The sequence below is a fragment of the Oncorhynchus keta genome, chromosome 37 (assembly GCF_023373465.1).
Source record: "Oncorhynchus keta strain PuntledgeMale-10-30-2019 chromosome 37, Oket_V2, whole genome shotgun sequence".
Classification (NCBI taxonomy): domain Eukaryota; kingdom Metazoa; phylum Chordata; class Actinopteri; order Salmoniformes; family Salmonidae; genus Oncorhynchus; species Oncorhynchus keta.
The window spans coordinates 22,792,941-22,815,972 of NC_068457.1; the positions used below are offsets into that span (position 1 = coordinate 22,792,941).

Consider the following 23,032-nt stretch of genomic DNA (forward strand, 5'->3'; position numbering starts at 1 on the left):
TCTTCACAGCAGAACAAAATACCTATAAATAACCCATTGGTGAATTCCCTGCAACCTCGATGTTGAGTGAGATGGATCAAGCCAGCAACAGATGGAGGACAAGGGGAAATATGTAGTGTGTGACTGGAAGTGCTATCCTGTCATGATGAACTTAATCGTACCAAGCTGCGTTTGACAGGACGCTCGTTTTTCAGCCGCCCGGATTCCAACTTGCATGCGCTCCGGATGCATTTAAAGTGGCTACGTTTGGTTTAGTCTTCGTGTATTCTCAGACTGCACCAAGAGAATACATCTAATATCCTATAATATTCTGTGAAGTGCCCAGCCTATTTACCATCAACTTTTTTTATTTTTATGTATCCGCGCTGTAATGAAACATACTCTTGGGTACGACCAATGGCATTGCTGAAATCTGTATTTATCTGTCATTGTTGTTCAAAACCTTTAACTCAGAGGCAAATAACTGGTGGTGGTGGTGGTGGTGGTGGTGGTGGCAATGTATACCGTAAGAAGCAGAGGCAACATAAATAGGCTTTACAAAGGAGGAGGTAGGAACCCAGGAAGTGGGTTGAATGTTGAATCTTAATTTGATCACAGCAGGAAATGAAAAGTTGTAGTGTATTCAAGGTTTAAAAAGGCTTCTAAAGTTTGCAATTTCCACTTGCGTCAGACTTGATTTGCCCTAACAAAAAATGTATCACCCCCTACAAAAATATCCATTCATTATCAAATTAAGTTAAATTAAGAGCTGTTCTTGTTATTCTTCTTGACAACTAATGTTCTCTGTCCAATAGAGTGTTCGGCTTTTTATCTGCTTCTATAGCTTCACATGTCATATTTAACAAAAGTAATGACTAATCATGCTCATTATTCACAATGTAAAGGTCAGGGTCTTCTGCAGCGAATGCATCGGCTAAAGAGGTCAGCTGTGTTACGGCGTTCTTCTATCTCCTCCTCTGATGAAGAGGTAGAACAAGGATCGGACCAAAATGCAGCGTGATGATGATTCGTGATAGATTTTAATGAAGGAAAAAACAATACAAGCGGAAACTACAAAATAATGAAAAGTGAAAAACCGAAACAGCCCTATCTGGTGCAAACACAGAGACAGGAACAATCACCCACGAAAACACTCACAGAATATGTCTGCCTAAATATGGCTCCCAATCAGAGACAATGATAATCACCTGACTCTGATTGAGAACCGCCTCAGGCAGCCATAGACTAATTAGACACCCCACAAAACCCCAAGACAAAAAACACACCACAATAACCCATGTCACACCCTGGCCTGACCAAATAAATAAAGAAAACACAAAATACTAAGACCAAGGCGTGACAGAACCCCCCCCCTAAGGTGCGGACTCCCGGACGCACCTCAAAACCATAAGGAGGGTCTGGGTGGGCGTCTGTCAATGGTGGCGGCTCCGGCTCGGGACGTGGACCCCACTCCATTAATGTCATAGTTCCTCCCCCTCGCGTCCTGGGATAATCCACCCTCGCCGCCGACCATGGCCTAATAGTCCTCACCCAGAACCCCACTGGACTGAGGGGCAGCTCGTGACTGAGGGGCAGCTCGGGACTGAGGGGCAGCTCGGGACTGAGGGGCAGCTCGGGACTGAGGCAGCTCGGGACTGAGGGTAGCTCGGGACTGAGGGGTAGCTCGGGACTGAGGGTAGCTCGGGACTGAGTGCTGAGCTTCCTCTCAGTGCTGGGCTTTCCCTCAGTGCCGGGCTTTCCCTCAGTCCCGAGCTTCCCCTCAGTCCCGAGCTACCCCTCAGTCCCGAGCTACCCCTCAGTCCCGAGCTACCCCTCAGTTCCGAGCTACCCCTCAGTCCCGAGCTGCCTCAGTCCCGAGCTGCCCCTCAGTCCCGAGCTGCCCCTCAGTCACGAGCTGCCCCTCAGTCCAGTGGGGTTCTGGGTGAGGACTATTAGGCCATGGTCGGCGGCGAGGGTGGATTATCCCAGGACGCGAGGGGGAGGAACTATGACATTAATGGAGTGGGGTCCATGTCCCGAGCCGGAGCCGCCACCATGGACAGACGCCCACCCAGACCCTCCCTATGGTTTTGAGGTGCGTCCGGGAGTCCGCACCTTAGGGGGGGGGTTCTGTCACGCCTTGGTCTTAGTATTTTGTGTTTTCTTTATTTATTTGGTCAGGCCAGGGTGTGACATGGGTTATTGTGGTGTGTTTTTTGTCTTGGGGTTTTGTGGGGTGTCTAATTAGTCTATGGCTGCCTGAGGCGGTTCTCAATCAGAGTCAGGTGATTATCGTTGTCTCTGATTGGGAGCCATATTTAGGCAGCCATATTCTGTGAGTGTTTTCGTGGGTGATTGTTCCTGTCTCTGTGTTTGCACCAGATAGGGCTGTTTCGGTTTTTCACTTTTCATTATTTTGTAGTTTCCGCTTGTATTGTTTTTTCCTTCATTAAAATCTATCATGAATCATCATCACGCTGCATTTTGGTCCGATCCTTGTTCTACCTCTTCATCAGAGGAGGAGATAGAAGAACACCGTTACAAGCTGTACATTAAACAGCACATGAACACATGCACGGTACATATAACAGTTATAAGAAGGGACAAAAGCAATCTAGTACAATGACAAAACTAGTTGGGTCTTCCCTTAGACCTGAATTCATTCAAACGGATCATTAATGGAAGGTTTCTTATGTAACATATTTCCTATGAGACAAGTAAAATCTTTTTCTGATCAGCAATTATCTCCCCCCATGTTCTACTGTAGATATGCATATTTAATGAACACTTGTTTGATACTGCAGCGATGATAAAATCGTAGCTATGAGAGGTCACAGATGATTCACCATTGTGAAGATACTGGTTTCCAGTCTGTTTCGACCCCCATTGGAATACACCAGCCCCAATTAGGCCTAGCGAGAAGTAACAAAAGATCTGCACTTAGGGCCATCCCATGATCATTAGTGCTTAATTGGGCACCCTCTTCAAAGTGGCATTGGAAAGTCCTCATATCTAAGATACTTTTTTTAAGAGTAGTAAGAGTATGAACACTCTGTTTTCAGTCTGAGTCTGAAAACGGCCAGGGAGAAACTCTTATAGGGGAATGAATTCTGGCACAAAACAACACGGCAGCTGTAGAGTAGGTAGTAGTCAGAGGTGTAGGTACACTGTGTGGTGTTTCCTGTATGTGTTGCCAGTCTAGTCTGCTTGCTCATTAAAGAACAGCAGTTGAATGTGTTCATTTATCATCAGGTACAAACAGCCTTCACTAAATCTATTTGGGGGGATACCTGTGTCTTTCTACCCAGTGTTGCAACAGTTTGGCATGGTCCATATCGCTTTGCAACTGCATCTTGGTGAGACAAAAGCAGGACTGAAAAAGGTCATTGATGTACCATACACAGTCTTAGTGAAAAGTAACATCTTTGGAGCAAAATGGATGACATTTGGGAGTCAATTGTTCTCAATTGACAGATTAAAGCCTATTGTCTGGTGACTGTGTGAAATGACTCTCCATCATGCAGTGATAATGTGGTGCCGTCTCAATTCATGACTAATGAGCCAAACCACGACACCGTCCCCATTCGAAGAGAGCGAGAGGACTGAGACCAAATCGTGACACCAAAACGAACTCAAACTAGAGCCTCGATCCACTAAATGTTTCCCTGGCGGGAGCAAGAGCTGAGCTCTGCTCGTGGAAAATCTCATTATGTTAATTACCTTTTTCTTTATGAAATATGCATTGAATATTTTGTTTAATCACGACATGAAAAAGAAAACACAGTCATTCCCGAAAATGATTAGTCCCAACATGAGGCAGGCATGAAAAGGGTACAAAAAGTCTGTGAACAGCGTTTTGGCAAGAGGGTGACCATGGTTCTGATAACCGAAAGAGAGAAACTGAGCAGTACTTTGCTTTGATGAGAACTCATAGTAGTACCACAGTGGACTCAACATTGACCAATGATAGGCAAAACACAATATGTATTCAGAGTTTCCTAAATCCATTGGTATTGACTGCGAGGCAGACTATTAATAATGAATTGCTTGGTGAGATTCAAACAGAAAATTCTTATCACACATTACCATTCATGTAACCAGTTATGGATTTATCTGATTGTAATTTCTGCTTTGAGATGACTACAGACATTCACAGATACAGACGCACACACACAGAGTAGGTACTGTATTGAAGGTTATCCTCAGGGACTGGCTAGAGATGTAGCTGGACCTGGATGGAGCCACCTACCTACACAACCTTCTGGAGCTAACTGCCTCTCAATCGCTGTCTCTGTAGGGTTCTGGAGCTACCTGACTACCCTTCCCTGTCTCTGTAGGGTTCTGGAGCTACCTGCCTACCCTTCTCTGTCTCTGTAGGGTTCTGGAGCTACCTGACTGCCCTTCCCTGTCTCTGTAGGGTTCTGGAGCTACCTGACTACCCTTCTCTGTCTCTGTAGGGTTCTGGAGCTACCTGACTACCCTTCCCTGTCTCTGTAGGGTTCTGGAGCTACCTGACTACCCTTCCCTGTCTCTCGCCTCCTCCCTGTAGGCTGTCTCGTCGTTGTTGGTGATCAAGCTTACCACTGTAGTGTCGTCAGCAAACTTGATGATTGAGTTGGAGGCGTGCATGGCTATGCAGTCATGGGCGAACAGGGCGTACAGGAGAGGGCTGAGAACTCACCCTTGTGGGGCCCCAGTGTTGAGGATCAGAGGAGTGGAGATGTTGTTTCCTACATTCACCCCCTGGGGGCAGCCCGTCAGGAAGTCCAGGACCCAGCTGCACAGGCGGGGTCGAGACCCAGGCTCTCAAGCTTAATGATGAGTTTGGAGGGTACTATGGTGTTGAATGCTGAGCTGTAGGCAATGAACAGCATTCTTACATAGGTATTCAGTGTGCAGTGTGATGGCGATTGCATAGTCTGTGCACCTATTGGGACGGTAAGCAAATTGGAGTGGGTCTAGGGTGACTAGTAGGGTGGAGGTGATATGATTCTTGACTAGTCTCTCAAAGCACTTCATGATGACAGAAGTGAGTGCTATGGGGCGATAGTAATTTAGTTCAGTAACCTTAGCTTTCTTGGGAACAGGAACAATGGTGGCCATCGTGAAGCATGTGGGGACAGCAGACTGGGATTGATTGAATATGTCCGTAAACACACCAGCCAGCTGGTCTGCGCATGCTTTGAGGACGCGGCTGGGGATGCCCTTCTGGGCCGGCAGCCTTGCGAGGGTTAACACATTTAAATGTTTTACTCACATCGGCCACAGAGAAGGAGAGCCTGCAGTCTTTGGTAGCGGGCCGTTTCGTGGCACTGTATTGTCTTCAAAGTGCGCAAAGAAGATGTTTAATTTGTCTGGGAGTAAGACGTCGATGTCTGCAACAGGGCTGGTTTTCCTTTTGTAATCCATGATTGTCTGTAGATCCTGCCACATACTTATCCTGTCTGAGCCGTTGAAATGTGACTCCACTTTGTCTCTATACTGACACTTGTTTGTTTGATTGCCTTACAGAGGGAATAACTACAATGTTTGTATTCGGCCATGTTTCCAGTTCCAGCCTTGCCATGATTAAACGCGGTGGTACGTGCTTTCGGTTTTGCGCGAATGCTGCCTTCAAGCCACGGTTTCTGGTTAGGGAAGGTTTTAATAGTCAGAGTGGGTACAACATATCTTATACACTTCCTTATAAACTCGCTCACTAAGTCAGCGGTGAGCGAGTACTGGGAAAATATCCCAGTCCATGTGATCAAAGCAATCTTGAAGTGTGGAATCCAATTGGTCAGACCAGTGTTGGTAGACCTAAGCACAGGCACTTCCTGTTTCAGTTTCTTGGTATCCGCTTGTGGGGGGATGTAGACGACTGTGATGATAACCGAGGAGAGTTCTCTTGGGAGATAATACGGTCGGCATTTGATTGTGAGGAATTCCGGTAGACAAAAGGACTTCTTGTATGTTGTTACAATTACACCATGAGTCGTTCATCATGAAACATACACCCCCGCCCTTGTTCTTACCAGAGAGATGTTTGTTCCTGTTGGTGCGATGCACTGAAAAGACCGTTGGCTGTAAGAACTCCGACATCATGTCCCCAGCTAGCCATGTCTCTGTGAAACAGAGTATGTTACAATCCCGGAAATCTCTTTGGAAAGCAACTCTTGCCCTAATTTCGTCGACTTTGTTAACTAGGGACTGGACATTAGCAAGTAGTATACTCAGAAGCGGTGCTTGGTGTGCGCGCATCCAAAGCCTCACTAGAAGACCGCTCGGCACCCTCTCCTCCAACGGCGTTGTTTTGGGTCGGCCTCTGGAATCAGTTCAAATGCCCTGGGAGGTGTAGACAAAGGATCCGCTTGGGAAAGTCGTATTCCTGGTCGTAGTGCTGGTTGTGCTGGTAAGTTGATGTCTCTCTGATATCCAATACTTATTTCCGGCTGTATGTAACAACACTTAAGGTTTTCTGGGCTAACATTGTAAGAAATAATACATATAAAAACAAAATACTGCACAGTTTCCTCCAGACTCGAAGCGAAGCTGCCATCTCTATCGGCGCCATCTGCCTGATCACTAAGTTAAACTGTCAAAGCATACTGTTTTGGTTCAGATACAAGCAGAAACTCCACATCATTCATTCTCTTGGTTGTAGAAAAGTGTTAACCTTTAATTTCAAGAGCTATCTGTAGGGGAAAATGGTCTTAGTCCATAGATAATATATAAATATAGAATATTCAGTATATATACCGTAATCTGTACTGTTTCAGTTTCTTGCTCAATACAAATATTACATTTCCCTGCAATAATATATGTTCTCCGTCCCTCTCTCTCCGTCTCTCTCTCTCTCTGCAATAATATATTCTCTCTGCACATCTCTCTCTCTCTCTCTCGCTCTCTCTCTCGCACTCTTTCTCTCAATTCAATTCAAGGGGCTATATTGGCACTGGAAACATGTTTACATTGAATATGACATTTCACATGTTACAGTATATTATGTCTATATACAGTGTTGCAATGATGTGCAAATAGTTAAAGTTAAAAAAGGGAAAATAAATCAACATAAATATGGGTTGTATTTACAATGGTGTTTGTTCTTCACTGGTTGCCCTTTTCCTGGTCACAAATCTTGCTGCTGTGATTGCACACTGTGGTATTTCACCCAATAGATATGGGAGAGTATCAAAATTGGAATTGTTTTCAAATTCTTTGTGGGTCTGTGTAATCTGAGGGAAATATGTGGCTCTAATAAGGTCATATATTTGGCAGGAGGTTAGGAAGTGAAGCTCAGTTTCCACTTTATTTTGTGGGCAGTGAGCACATACTGTTGCCTGTCTTCTCTTGAGAGCCAGGTCTGCCTACTGCAGCCTTTCTAAATGGCAAGGCTATGCTCACTGAGTCTGTACATAGTCAAAGCTTTCCTTATTTTTGGGTCAGTCATAGTGGTCAGGTATCCTTCAATGTGTCAAGTAATTATATATTTTGTCCCTTTCTCTCTCTCTCTCTCTCTCTCTCTCTCTCTCTCTCTCTCTCTCTCTCTCTCTCTCTCTCTCTCTCTCTCTCCTCTCTCTCTCTCTCTCCCCCTCTTCTCTCTCTCTCTCTCCAACATGCTAGTTATATAAATATGCTAGACCATAACTGTTACAGAACTAAGGAACAATGCTACACTGCAATCACACTGTACCAGCCCTGCCTAACAAATGAATAGATAGCTTCTAGCGTCGCTGAATGTAAAGTGTTGCCTGCCCCACGCTTCCAATAATGGGTGGTGGTAATGGTGAGGGGGTGGGCGGATTGCAATGTATTCTTAAAACCCTTTTCCTTCTTCCCACTTCAACCTTTTCCATTAATTCTGTCTATTTGGGGCCATTAGTGTGAAGTATCCCTCCACTCCCCCTTTTGGAGGTTGCCATCAGTTACAACCCTACATTGTGCAGCCGGTAGCAGCAGAACACTAATCATTAGCAGGGTGGAAGCCAGGCTCTCTGGGGGGTATCCTTTAACAAATGTCAGGATTGAGCTAGAGGGGAAATTGCTCTCCCAAAGGCGGCCATACATCAGAGGATCCAAGACAAGAGTAGCGCTGATCCCTCTAAGAGAAGCACACTTTAAAACAAGACTCATGGTGAAATCACTCCTTCTTGCTCTGGTTAGGTGTGAAAACGCTAGTTGAACAGAACAGAAGCGAACAGCACAGCATCTCCATCGGTGGGATATAATTGGATCCCTCAGGTTTTGGTGAGAATTTGCAAAGGGTATGTGGTTGTAGACAAACCTCTGGAACAAAGAGGATGTAGGAAAAAGCAAGAGTATCTTTTGTTAGTTTTAACATAGATATTTTGATATTTTCATGAACATGAAGGGGTTGCAATTACATTCATCTGTAGTATTCCAGGTCTCATCCATTAATCGGATTAAAATGTGAAAAGATCAATGCTTTCACTTGATTAAAAGCTGCTTGGGTAGTGGGTGACAGACAGACAGACACAGGGAGAATCTCAATTGCATACTCCTCACGTCCTCTCTCCTCACCTCAAAACCCATTGTATGAGAAAGCCAGAGGTCCCTCTCCTCTGAACTTCTCCTTTTGAGAAGAAGGCAAGGAGAGACCAGAGAGGACGCGAGAAGTATGCAATTCAGATTTTCCCATTCTCATGGTGATGTTTAGCGAGACATCAGGTGGCCTGGCTTGTGACTTTGACCAAACAGAAGCTCTTCAAAGCCTTCAACAGCGTAGGTGGTCTCTGGTCATCTATTGACCAGACAATGTGCAACAACATCAAAAGGACAGCGCTCAGAGCACATCACAGCAGATTGCATTTTGATTTGAGACTCTAAGCTGTGTGCCTTTCATCCACACTGGTAGGAGTTTCATACAGGGACTGTAGCAGACTGCCTGGAAGTGCTAATGAGCAATACCTCTTAATGTAATCTCCTTTTAATGAGACTCTTTGTTTTGAGAGTCTTGCTTCTTCTAGGCACTAAGGTATGAGTCAGCCTGATACAACACTCTATGTTGATCTGAGAGGATAGTGGTAAAAACAGGAAGTGAATGTAGTTGTAGATGTTAATGACCACTTATAAGAACATAAGTTGTGCATGACGACACGTTTTAATGTTTTTAATGCCTTAGACTCAATCAAAGACACTCTTACTGACAGTTGTTGCTGCTTTGCGTGATGTATTGTATCTTGCCCTTTGTGCTGTTGTCTGAGCCCAATAATGTTTGTACCATGTTTTGTGCTGCTACCATGTTGTGCTGCTACCATGTTGTGTTTTACCATGTTGTTGTCATGTTGTGTTGCTACAATACTGTGTTGTCATGTGTTGCTGCCATGCTGTGTTTTTGTCTTTAGGTCTCTCTTGTCGTGATGTGTCCTATATTGTTATTTTATTTTGAATCCCAGCCCCTGTCCCCGCTGGAGGCCTTTTGGTTGGCCGTCATTGTAAATAAGAATTTGTTCTTAACTGACATACCTGGTTAAATAAAAAATATAAAAATATGATGAGGTAATTTATAGGAAGGGTTACCAATACATGCAATAAGAGCAGCAACACCAAGTGATAAAATATATTGAAATATATCATTTAAAGCCCAACATTTAGAGCCCAACATATATATTTGCACTATTTAACTGATGCTGCTTCAGTTCAGACAATGAACAAAACATTCCTTATAAGGAATAACCTCACATGGTCTCTCCTATCATTGCTATGCAGACGACACACAATGAATCTTCTCCTTTCCCCCTTCTGATGACCAGGTGGCGAATCGCATCTCTGCATGTCTGGCAGACATATCAGTGTGGATGACGGATCACCACCTCAAGCTGAACCTCGGCAAGACGGAGCTGCTCTTCCTCCCGGGGAAGGACTGCCCGTTCCATGATCTCGCCATCACGGTTGACAACTCCATTGTGTCCTCCTCCCAGAGCGCTAAGAACCTTGGCGTGATCCTGGACAACACCCTGTCGTTCTCAACTAACATCAAGGCGGTGGCCCGTTCCTGTAGGTTCATGCTCTACAACATCCGCAGAGTACGACCCTGCCTCACACAGGAAGCGGCGCAGGTCCTAATCCAGGCACTTGTCATCTCCCGTCTGGACTACTGCAACTCGCTGTTGGCTGGGCTCCCTGCCTGTGCCATTAAACCCCTACAACTCATCCAGAACGCCGCAGCCCGTCTGGTGTTCAACCTTCCCAAGTTCTCTCACGTCACCCCGCTCCTCCGCTCTCTCCACTGGCTTCCAGTTGAAGCTCGCATCTGCTACAAGACCATGGTACTTGCCTACGGAGCTGTGAGGGGAACGGCACCTCAGTACCTCCAGGCTCTGATCAGGCCCTACACCCAAACAAGGGCACTGCGTTCATCCACCTCTGGCCTGCTCGCCTCCCTACCACTGAGGAAGTACAGTTCCCGCTCAGCCCAGTCAAAACTGTTCGCTGCTCTGGCCCCCAATGGTGGAACAAACTCCCTCACGACGCCAGGACAGCGGAGTCAATCACCACCTTCCGGAGACACCTGAAACCCCACCTCTTTAAGGAATACCTAGGATAGGATAAGTAATCCTTCTCACCCCCCCCCCTCCCTTTAAGATTTAGATGCACTATTGTAAAGTGACTATTCTACTGGATGTCATAAGGTGAATGCACCAATTTGTAAGTCGCTCTGGATAAGAGCGTCTGCTAAATGACTTAAATGTAAATGTAAATGTAAATGAGGCTCATGAGATACATGTCCCAGAGAGGTTGTTTCAGCGGTTTCATTACTAAGGGCATGGATACTGAACCAATACCCACGTAATAGGCCTGTTTGACGTCAGAATAACAGGGATTTGGGTTGCAGCTTCAGTACCCTGAGAGGTACTGGGGAAGTAAAACATTTCCATGTAATTACCTTCAATAATCCTCCAAGTTCTCTCTAAGGTCCCTGAAATAGAACCACTTTAAATCTCACACATTGTTTCAAAGGGCACATTGTGCTCTACCTACAGTGCCTTCAGAATGTATTCATACCCCTTGACTTATTCCACATTTTGTTGTGCTAAAGCCTGCATTCAAAATGGATTAAATAAATCAACATCTCACCTATTTACACACATTACCCCATCATGAAAAACTGCAAACATCTTTATTGAAATGTTTGCAAATGTATTGAAAATGAAATACAGAAATATGTAATTTACGTAAGTATTCACACCCCTTTGCTTAGACACTCCAAATTGAGCTCAGATGAATCCAATTCCCTTTGATCATCCTTGAGATGTCAGTTCAACTTGAGTGGAGCACCTGTGGCCAATTCAATTGTTTGGACATGATTAAATAAGGTCCCAGAGTTGACAGTCAGAGCAGAAACTATACCAGAGCAGAAACTGTCCCAGTCTGCTATCCCCACATGCTTCAAGATGGCCACCATTGTTCTTGTTCACAAGAAAGCAAGGTAACTGAACTAAATGACTATCGTCCCGTAGCACTCACTTCAGTCATCATGAAGTGCTTTAAGAGATGAGTCAAGGATCATTTCACCTCCATCCTACTAGTCACCCTAGACCCACTCCGATTTGCCTACCATCCCAATAGGTCCACAGACGATGCAGACGGCATCACACTGCACACTGCCCTAACCCATCTGGACGAGAGGAATACCTATGTAAGAATGCTGTTCATTGACTATAGCTCAGCATTCAACACCATAGTACCCTCCAAGCTCATCATTAAGCTTGAGACCCTCTCGACATTACTTATCTCATATGTATATACTGTATTTTATATCATCTATTGCATCTTACCTATGCCCCACGGCCATCATGCATCCATATATTTATATGTACATATTTTTATTCCATTGCCTTACATTGTGTGTATAAGGTAGTCGTTGTGAACTTGTCAGACTACCTGTTAGATATTACTGCACTATCAGAACTTGAAGCACGAGCATTTCACTACACTCGCATTAACATCTGCTAACCATGTGTATGTGACCAATACAATTTGATTTGATTTGATGAAGTCCAAGGAACTGTCCCTAGATCTCAGAGACATAATTGTGATGAGGCAGATATCTGGGGAAGGGTATAAAACAATTTCTAGAGTGTTGAAAGTTTCCAAGAGGATAGTGGTCTCCATCATTGGGAAATTGAAAACATATGGAACTACCCAGACCAAACTGAGCAACTGGGCAAGAAGGACATTGGTCAGGGAGGTAACCAAGATCCCAAATGATCACTCTGACAGAACTACAGAGTTCCTTGGCTGAAATGGGAGAATTTTTCAGAGAGACAACAGTCTCTACAGCACTTCACCAATCTGGGCTTTATGGTACAGTGGTCAGACGGAAGCCACTCTTGAGAAAAAGGCACATGACAGCACGCCTGGAGTTTGTAAAAATGCATGTGAAAGACTCTGAGATCATAAGGCAAATGGGGTCTGATTAGACAAAAGGAACTATTCGGCCTGAATGCAAAGCGCTATGTCTGTAGAAAACCAAGCACAGCTCATCACCTGTCTAACACCAACCCTACCTTGACACATGTTGGTGGCAGCATCATGATATGGGGATGCTTTTCAGCGCAGGGACTGGGAGACTGGTAAGGATCGAGGGAACAATGAATGGAGCCAAATACAGGCAAATCCTTAATGAGAACCTGCTTCAGAAAGCAAATGGCCATAGAATGGGGCGAAGATTTATGTTACAAATGGACAATTAGCCCAAGCATACAGCCAAAGCAATGCTGGAATGGCTTCAGAACAAGAATGTGAAAGTCCTTGAGTGGTCCAGCCAAAGCCCAGACTTGAATCCCATTGAAAATCTGTGGAAAGACTTGAAGATTGCTGTTCACTGCCGCTCCCCATCTAACTGAACAGAGACTTGAGAAAATCTACAAGGAAGAATGGGAGAAAATCCCCAAATCCAGATGTGCAAAGCTGATACAGACATACCCAAGACAACTCAAAGCTGATACAGACATACCCAAGACAACTCAAAGGTGATTCAGACATACCCAAGACAACTCAAAGCTGATACAGACATACACAAGACAACTCAAAGCTGATACAGACATACCCAAGACAACTCAAAGCTGATCCAGACATACCCAAGACAACTCAAAGCTGATCCAGACATACCCAAGACAACTCAAAGCTGATCCAGACATACCCAAGACAACTTAAAGCTGATACAGAGATACCCAAGACAACTCAAATCTGATACAGACATACCCAAGACAACTCAAAGCTGTAATCGCCGCCAAAGGTGCTTTTGCAAAGTATTGACTCAACATTTATCTAAATGTGATATTTAATTTTCAACAAATGTGCAAACATTTCTAAAAACGAGTTTTCACTTCGTCAATATGGGTTATTGTGTGTAGTTGGGTGAGACAAACCATTTCTGTATGGACCTCGCTTTTTACACGGGGGTTTTGTAGCCTAGTGGTTAGAGCGTTGGACTAGTAACCGGAAGGTTGCAAGTTCAAATCCTCGAGCTGACAAGGTACAAATCTGTCGTTCTGCCCCTGAACAGGCCGTCATGGTTATATAAAGGTATAAAATAAAAATGGTGTGGCTGAAATATCTGAATCCACTAATTTGAAGGGGTATCCACACATATATAGTATGTCCCAAAGAGGTTGAATCACTGTGAAAAAAACATTCTTAATCCCTTTGAATGCAGGCTGTAACACAACATGTGGAATAAGGAAATGGGTATAAATACTTTCTGAAGGCACTGTATGTCTCTCAGAACAAGTATAGTATAGTGTCAGTGGGCTAGAGTCAGTTTGTTATATCTGGAGTACTTCTCCTGTCCTATCTGGTGTCCTGTGTGAATATAAGTATGCTCTCTCTAATTCTCTCTTTCTCTCTTTCTTTCTCGCTCTCGGAGGACCTGAGCCCTAGGACCATGCCTCAGGACTACCTGACATGATGACTCCTTGCTGACTCCAGCACGGCTGCTGCTCCAGTTTCAACTGTTCTGACTGTGATTATTATTATTTGACCATGCTGGTCATTTATGAACATTTGAACATCTTGGCCATATTCTGTTATAATATCCACCCGGCACAGCCAGAAGAGGACTGTCCACCCCACATAGCCTGGTTCCTCTAGGTTTCTTCCTAGGTTCTGGCCTTTCTAGGGAGCTTTCCTAGCCACCGTGCCTCTACACCTGCATTGCTTGCTGTTTGGGGTTTTAGGCTGAGTTTCTATACAGCACTTTGAAATATTAGCTGATGTACGAAGGGCTATATAAATACATTTGATTTGGTATAGTACTGCTTGACCGGAACAAAAGTCTGCACCCACACCAGCTCTCTCAAGAGTATGATTGCCCTCCCTTACACCAGCAAATAATAGTCTTTCAAATGGAAGTGAGTGATTCTCTTATTGACAAAGGAATGATACGCATCTCTCAGTGGAGAAAGGGCCTCCGCTATGCATATTCTCCAATCACTCTGTAGCCTATCTACAATATACACCTGTCTGATCCTCTCCTCTGCCACCTCTCTTTCAGGCTGCATCGTCACCTGCTCATTACTGACACCCAGCTGCCTATGACACAAACATGATCTAAAAACATGATCCCCCGTCCCTCCACCACAGTCATGGCTCCTCCCTCCCTCCCCCGTCCCTCCACCACAGTCATGGCTCCTCCCTCCCTCCCCCGTCCCTCCACCACAGTCATGGCTCCTACCTCCCTCCCCCGCCCCCCCACCACAGTCATGGCTCCTACCTCCCTCCCCCGTCCCTCCACCACAGTCATGGCTCCTACCACCCTCCCTCGTCCCCCCACCACAGTCATGGCTCCTACCTCCCTCCCCCGATCCCTCCACCACAGTCATGGCTCCTACCTCCCTCCCCCGTCCCCCCACCACAGTCATGGCTCCTACCTCCCTCCCCCGTCCCCCCACCACAGTCATGGCTCCTACCTCCCTCCCCCGTCCCCCCACCACAGTCATGGCTCCTACCTCCCTCCCCCGTCCCTCCACCACAGTCATGGCTCCTACCACCCTCCCCCGTCCCCCCACCATAGTCATGGCTCTTACCTCCCTCCCCCGTCCCTCCACCACAGTCATGGCTCCTACCTCCCTCCCCCGTCCCCCCACCACAGTCATGGCTCCTACCTCCCTCCCCCGTCCCCCCACCACAGTCATGGCTCCTACCTCCCTCCCCCGTCCCTCCACCACAGTCATGGTTCCTCCCTCCCTCCCCCCGTCCCCCCACCACAGTCATGGCTCCTACCTCCCTCCCCGGCCCCTCCACCACAGTCATGGCTCCTACCTCCCTCCCCCGGCCCCTCCACCACAGTCATGGCTCCTACCTCCCTCCCCTGTCCCCCCACCATAGTCATGGCTCCTACCTCCCTCCCCTGTCCCCCCACCACAGTCATGGCTCCTACCTCCCTCCCGGTCCCTCCACCACAGTCATGGCTCCTACCTCCCTCCCCTGTCCCCCCACCATAGTCATGGCTCCTACCTCCCTCCCCTGTCCCCCCACCACAGTCATGGCTCCTACCTCCCTCCCCGGTCCCTCCACCACAGTCATGGCTCCTACCTCCCTCCCCTGTCCCCCCACCATAGTCATGGCTCCTACCTCCCTCCCCGGTCCCTCCACCACAGTCATGGCTCCTACCTCCCTCCCCCGGTCCCTCCACCACAGTCATGGCTCCTACCTCCCTCCCCGGCCCCTCCACCACAGTCATGGCTCCTACCTCCCTCCCCCGTCCCTCCACCACAGTCATGGCTCCTACCTCCCTCCCCGGTCCCTCCACCACAGTCATGGCTCCTACCTCCCTCCCCGGTCCCTCCACCACAGTCATGGCTCCTACCTCCCTCCCCGGTCCCTCCACCACAGTCATGGCTCCTACCTCCCTCCCCGGTCCCTCCACCACAGTCATGGCTCCTACCTCCCTCCCGGTCCCTCCACCACAGTCATGGCTCCTACCTCCCTCCCCGGTCCCTCCACCACAGTCATGGCTCCTACCTCCCTCCCCTGTCCCCCCACCATAGTCATGGCTCCTACCTCCCTCCCCGGTCCCTCCACCACAGTCATGGCTCCTACCTCCCTCCCCCGGTCCCTCCACCACAGTCATGGCTCCTACCTCCCTCCCCGGCCCCTCCACCACAGTCATGGCTCCTACCTCCCTCCCCGGTCCCTCCACCACAGTCATGGCTCCTACCTCCCTCCCCCGGTCCCTCCACCACAGTCATTGCTCCTACCTCCCTCCCCGGCCCCTCCACCACAGTCATGGCTCCTACCTCCCTCCCCGGCCCCTCCACCACAGTCATGGCTCCTACCTCCCTCCCCTGTCCCCCCACCACAGTCATGGCTCCTACCTCCCTCCCCGGTCCCTCCACCACAGTCATGGCTCCTCCTGGTACCCGTGAAGCTCAAAGCAAATGAAATCCAACACAGCTTCAGGTGTGTTTTCAGTGTGATTGTAGTTATCTCCCTCGCAGTACGCCTCATCAAGCAGCACAGTGTTTACCCCCCCTGAACACAACACAGCTCCTTTGAGAAAATGGTGAATAATGCATGCAAGCCTCTCTAATTAAAATAGCGACCCGTTCTTGGCCACACATCATTACCTTCGTGTCCGCGCTCCTCAAGAATATGTTGGCGCATCACACACACACAAACCATAACCCCCCGACGCTTAAACAGCACCCGTGGGGAGGGGGGCATTGTTTGGGCAGGCGAGGCAGACGGTAGCGAGGGGGGTACCTAACGTGCGTGAAAGTATCAATCTGACATTTCCCTTTTGCTGATTAGCGTTTCATTCATGACCATTTAGCTCGTCAGCTCTATCCAATCATTTCAATCAAGGCATGCTTACCTAGCTCCCTCCATATTCATGTCTAACAAGCACATTATCTGTTGATTTAGGGTTGTATAAATACCTCTTTAACAAAATAACAAGCTCAACAAACAGGGAACGTAATCCAATTCGACAGTGTATGGTCAACGGATATGGAGCTGATTTAATAAGCTACTGTGGATGTCTGTCTGTCTGTCTGTCTGTCTGTCTGTCTGTCTGTCTGTCTGTCTGTTCAGGAACATTGAGAAATGAACTGAATCTCTCTGCTGTGCTCTGATAGTGAAGGAGCTTTAGTCATCAACGTCTTGGGATATTTAAACGTGACTTGGCAGTTGGGTCATGAAGCCATGAGCTAATATCTAATCGTTATGGCAGTTGTCACTGTTTTTGTCCGATGTGACTGAAGACAGCTTGGACCAAAATGACAAGGCAGCCGAGGTTAACTTGGGCACCACTGTATGTCATGAATACGGTAGTTCATTTATCATATTAGATATGTACTTGCTTACATTGTTTAATATACCAAACATATTCACATGCTAATAACTATATTTCAGACCTGCCATTCTTAAAGGGCTAGTTCATCCAAAATCACCAACCAACTATAACTCCGTATGTTGGTACAAAGGAAAACATATCATGGTGGTGAAAGAACTCAATGTCAGAGGGAAGGAAGGAGAGAAATATGGAGGGATGGAGGGAGAAAAGGAAGGGAGGACTAGTCTACACTCTTAGAAAAAAAGGGTTCCAAAAGGGTTCTGCCACTGTTCCCATATGAGAACCCTTTTGGTTCAGGTAGAACTATTTTGGGTTCCAGGTAGAACACAAAAAGGGTTCTACCTGGAACCAAAACGGTCCTATCTGGAACCAAAAAGGTTATATCTGGAACCAAAAATGGTTTTTCAAAAGGTTTCTCCAATGGGGACAGCTGAGAATCCTTTTAGGTTTTAGATAGCACCTTTCTTTCTTAGCATGGACAGGAGATTTAGCTCCACATAAACACACACACACACACACACACACACACACACACACACACACACACACACACACACACACACACACACACACACACACACACACACACACACACACACACACACACACACACACACACACACACACACACACACACACATGCATGTACACACACGTAAATCCATTTGTTCCCTCTCGCCAGGCAGCTTGCTGTGGAACCAATTCAAGCCTAGTCTAGCTGAGTCTTAATTAACTGACCAGGCATGATTTAGCTGCTTTAAATTATCATTACACTATCCTACTTTTCTTCATTCCTCATCCCAACTGTCACAGCCTTTAAGCATTCTAATAGGCCGTCTTCTAGTGTTAAAATAGACTCGGAGGACAGACGTCTTCGTGATTTGTGAAAAGCAGAGTCAATGTATAAAGCTAACTTCCTGCTCCCTGCTTCCTGCTTCGTGCCTCTGTCTTCTGTCTTTATTTGTTCCTGGTGATTGTAATGAACACATAGTTCAGCCCCTGACATGACGTGAGAGCATGCTCATTTATCCTCTCCGTGGTCTGGTGTCTTGGTCTCTGGGTTGTAGAAATGATGCAGGTGATTTCTATGAAGAGGAGGAGAGTGGGAGGAAGGGAGGGAAAATGTGTTATTGATTCAGCCAGTTTCCCCTCCATATACTGCTCTCTCAGCAGCTATGCTAAAATGAACGCCGACATTTGGCTAAACCTTAAATCTGGAAGCTTGAAAGGCAATACCTATGTACTTCTCTGTAATTAAAAAATTGATTAATCTTGAGCGCTGGGCTGTCATAAATACCCTGTTATTTTGAGCCGCGCTTCGGTGCAGCCTCAAATGAATATTAACAGAGAAATTGACAGTGACTATGACTATGACCATGTATACATCAGTGTGAATGGGCGCTGAGGACCCAACTCTACCTGTTGCAGAGGCCTCTTGGCTCATGTCAGGGAAATGACTGAGGCAAAGCCTAGGAGGGGTGTGAGAGAATGTCCTTCTACCACATAGATGCTCATACAATACTGAGGAACATTGTCTCTCTCTCTGGGTTGGAATCATAGGACAGAAGAAGATAGTCTACCAACCACTTCCCCTGCTACTGCACGGTCTTCAGCTGCAGCTTTGATATCCAAACAGAAGTGAGGAATTCTTTCCAAAGTTGCAATTAAGCAGATGTGTAAACCCAGTCTGAGCAGTAATGAATCACGACTGTTTTAATTGTGCATTGTTTCCATAATAACGAGGGGAGGGTGTGTGCAGTGATAAACAGACGTGCAGAATAGACAGTGCTGTATCGACACAGCACTGCTGTCCTTTGAGAGGGCCTGCCTGATGCAAATCATATTGAAAATGTCCAACTTACTCCCGCAAAAAAACTTTCCCCTTCTATTTAGTTATTACCCAAAGTACTGAGTGATTTCATTCCCTGTTCCACTTGTAAAACTACCCTTTGAAGTAAACTTAGTGGGTATTTTTTCCCCACACACAAAATTGTTTCTGATATAATCTTTAATTAGGAGATTGAATGTTTTTCCAATTGGGGAATAAAATGAAATGGTTTGCTCTTGGTACAGAGTGTTTTGTCCCAAGGACAAATATGAATGTCCCTGTTTAGATCACTCAACTGACAGCAGACAGTAAAGTGCTTGTTTTATTAGAGTGAGTGATTGTGTGTGTGTGTTCATTCTCGGTCTACAGGCACATCTCATGAGACTGACTGTATCACAACTCTGCCACCTTGAACGCTTGGATTCCTCCAACTAGAGTCCTGAGCAACAATATCTTTAGAAAAAGTAGTATAAAAAGGGGATAGGGGGCCATTTGGAACACAGACTTTGTTGTCTGAGGCTGGGAAGACTGACATAGCGATATTTAAGCACCGTCTGTCTAGCTTTGTTGTCTAAACTACTGTCTTCTTTGTCTTCTGGACACATCTCGTGGTTTCCCTTAGTAACGGCAGTTTGTCATTGTTTAATCAAGCATGTTGTTAACATGGTGGCTTTGATTTTTAGCACTGACACGTTTGGCTATTGTTACTGTTAACTTGTAGCTAAAATGATCCAAGGCTGTATTTGTGGAATAGAACGCTCAAAAACTCTTTAGAATACACGTACTGCAAGTACCGTAATAATTCAACATAGAACTCTTACACCAAAAAAAAAGGTGTTTTTCCATAAACAAGAACATGAAGGTTGGTGGCACCTTATTTGGGGAGGACGGGCTCGTGGTAACAACTGGAGCAGAATCAGTGTATTGATATCAGACACATGGTTTCCATGGTTTCCATGTGTTTGATGTCATTTAATTTGCTCCGTTACGACAATAATTATGAGCCGTCCTCCCATCAGCAGCCTCCCCTGGAATATAACCATGCTCAATGATGAAACGTTCTCAAATTGAAATGTTTCGTAACATCAATAAAACAACATCAACACCTTAATCGGCGTTCCAGCAGTGTATTTGATCTGTGCATGTGCTAGCGCCAGCCAAGAGCCTCTCTCTTTGAGTCTTAGAAGTAGTTTTCACATACAAGCTATATATGTCCGAACTCAGAATCAAATATGTTCCAGCATGTCACTGCGATGCTCTAAACGGTCCCCGACCTTGTAGTCTGCAGTACCACGGGTTCAAACATGAGGCATGACCCCTGGAAATGGGTCATGTGATCTGGGTCAACTGGCATCAACGGGGCAGATATGAGGCTGAGATGATAAGCCTCTGTAAGCCCCTGTCCTGTCTGGTCAGGTCACTGTCAGTCACTCCCAGGATGCATTGTGGTTGTGCGCCTGTGCCTGTGGTCCGCCTCCCTTTGAGCAGGGCTATAACCCTCTCTCTCTCTGTCAGTCTCCAGGTGCATCCGAAATGACACTCTATTGCCAATTGAGCGCACTATATAGGATACTTTTGACCCTACGTGTGAAGGTCAAAAATAGTGCACTATATAGGCAATAGGGTGTAATTTCAGCCTCAGCCTCGGTGCCAGTGTACATGCCCACAGTTCATCTCCAGAGATGGGCAGTGCCAAGCAGCTACAGCTGTTCAAACAGGTCAGTGGGTAGAGTAGAGCAGACGCAGCACCAGGGGCAGTGCCAGCTAGTCAGTACCACCGTGGTGCTCTACATCTCGGCAGGCCCCGTGGGAACAGCGATGCCACGTGCCAAGCTGCGAGGAACCGCTGCACGGTGCACAGCCACTACTCTCTCTGTCTGACAGCTTAGTACACTCAGTCCTCCAGCTCTCCAGGTCTCAACACACAACCATGCAGCAACACTGTAGCTCTGTTATATAACCACTGGCTGGGATAGCAAGGTGATAACACAGATATTGCAATCATTCAGTTGAACATTTAATCTGGGGGTTTAACCCTTTCTCCATCACTTTGCATGAACCTCTCACCCTAGGCCGTTTGACTGGCCTTGGCCCTTTTAATGCTGAAATCCCATAATAGAACTGGGAGCCATGTGAGCCCATAACAGAGTGACCTGGGCTGGGCAGATGTTAAGAGTGGGCCATTTAAACATCAGATTAATGACAAGGCCAGCTGTAGGATTAAAGGGCTATGTGGCACTGCGGTAATCTTCTACCCGGTAACACTGAGCAATTGTCTCCTATTGGTGAACTAAACCTTTTTTCCCGTTGAGACTCGGTCCGTCGCCCACTTATGTCAAACGATCTTGTCGATAGCCATTATTGCATTAAATACACAGAAACAAAGGGCTTATGCTGCGGAATGGGCCGGAAGGTAATACAGATGTAGTTCATGTAAGATTGTAAAGGTCAACAGGCTATAAGTGGTACAACCCACAAGACATCCTCTGCCCTGATAAAGCAGGAAGACAGACAGACTATGGGAACACTCATTGGGGCTAAAAGAAATGTCATATAAACATTGGCCCACTTATGTCTTTAACAGCATATACCTAATGTTGTGTCTGAGCTCTGCAGGCCTTTGAACCGTAGTCGAGCCTGAAGGATCCCTCCTCTTCCTCTACTGTTTCCATACAGTCCAGCTGCGTGTGACAGAGTTTTACATGCCACTGCAGTCAGTGATTACTGTTGTACAGTCTCCCCAGCTGTTGATCTGTTCCTTCCCCTCCCCTTCCTATTTGCATTGGCTAATTTGGCCTGTTATTCAGAGCAGCGTGATAAATCTGAAGGTCTGGAGGGTCGACGGTGCGGTGACGCGGTGCTCCTTGTCGTTACCGTTACAGACAGCCATGACCGGTGACCCGTGTGATGAGGCGTGCTGCTGTGCCCGCTGCTCCCAGCACCCAACAGTCAGTCACACAGGCTTGGGCGCAGCAGGGGGTGTGAGAGGGCCCACAGCCGTGCCTGACACCCTGACAGCTTCATCAGCGTTAAGACAACCCCCCCCACTCTCGCCCCCCTCGCCCCTCTCTATGCCCGTGGACAGCTCCAGCGACCAGGCCAGCTATAATTAATCCATACCACCTATGGGCTTTGTTCATTTCTCAGCTCTCGTAACAACGATGGCGCAGTGGGCGGTATTGTCAGACCAGCGACTGCGGGTAATTGGCTGGTCGAGGCTGTTGTGACGGGCTGGAGGGAGGGAGACCTTTTGAAGTGGGCTGCTTGTCACACAGAGGACTTTAACAGTGTCGCGATTAGGACAAAATAAGTGGAGTGGGGATGACAACCTGATGGAAGAGAGAGTATGAAATGGTTGAGGAGAGGAAGGAGAGAGGGATTTAGAGAGAGAGATAGAGAGAGAGAGAGAGAGAGAGAGAGAGAGAGAGAGAGAGAGAGAGAGAGAGAGAGAGAGAGAGAGAGAGAGAGAGAGAGAGACTGACAGAGAATGAGAGAGAGATTTGGAGAGTGGAAGGGAGAGGAAGGAGGAGAGAAAGTGAGAGAGGTGAAAGAGGAAGATGGACAGATAGACGCTACAAAGAAAGAATGGAGAGTTTATGATCAGGCCAGAGATACAGTCAACAGCTAATGTAGAACCTTGTCAGTGGGAACAACAACCAAATCCCATCAAATGAGACTAACACACCCTTCAGAAGGAGACCCACAGAAGACCTTCAGAAGACCCACAGAAGACCCTCAGAAGAACCACAGAAGACCTTCAGAAGACCCACAGAAGAACTTCAGAAGACCCACAGACCCTCAGAAGAACCACAGAAGACCTTCAGAAGACCCACAGAAGACCTTCAGAAGACCTTCAGAAGACCCACAGAAGACCTTCAGAAGACCCACAGAAGACCCACAGAAGACCCTCAGAAGACCCTTAGAAG

The 23,032-nt window shown here is 46.7% G+C and overlaps 1 protein-coding gene across 5 annotated transcripts in view; it reads right to left on the reverse strand.

The window, feature by feature from the left end:
* LOC118374172 (interleukin-1 receptor accessory protein-like 1) overlaps positions 1 to 23,032 on the reverse strand; it is a 433,725-nt gene that overhangs the window by 179,916 nt on the left and 230,777 nt on the right. The window lies entirely within an intron of this gene.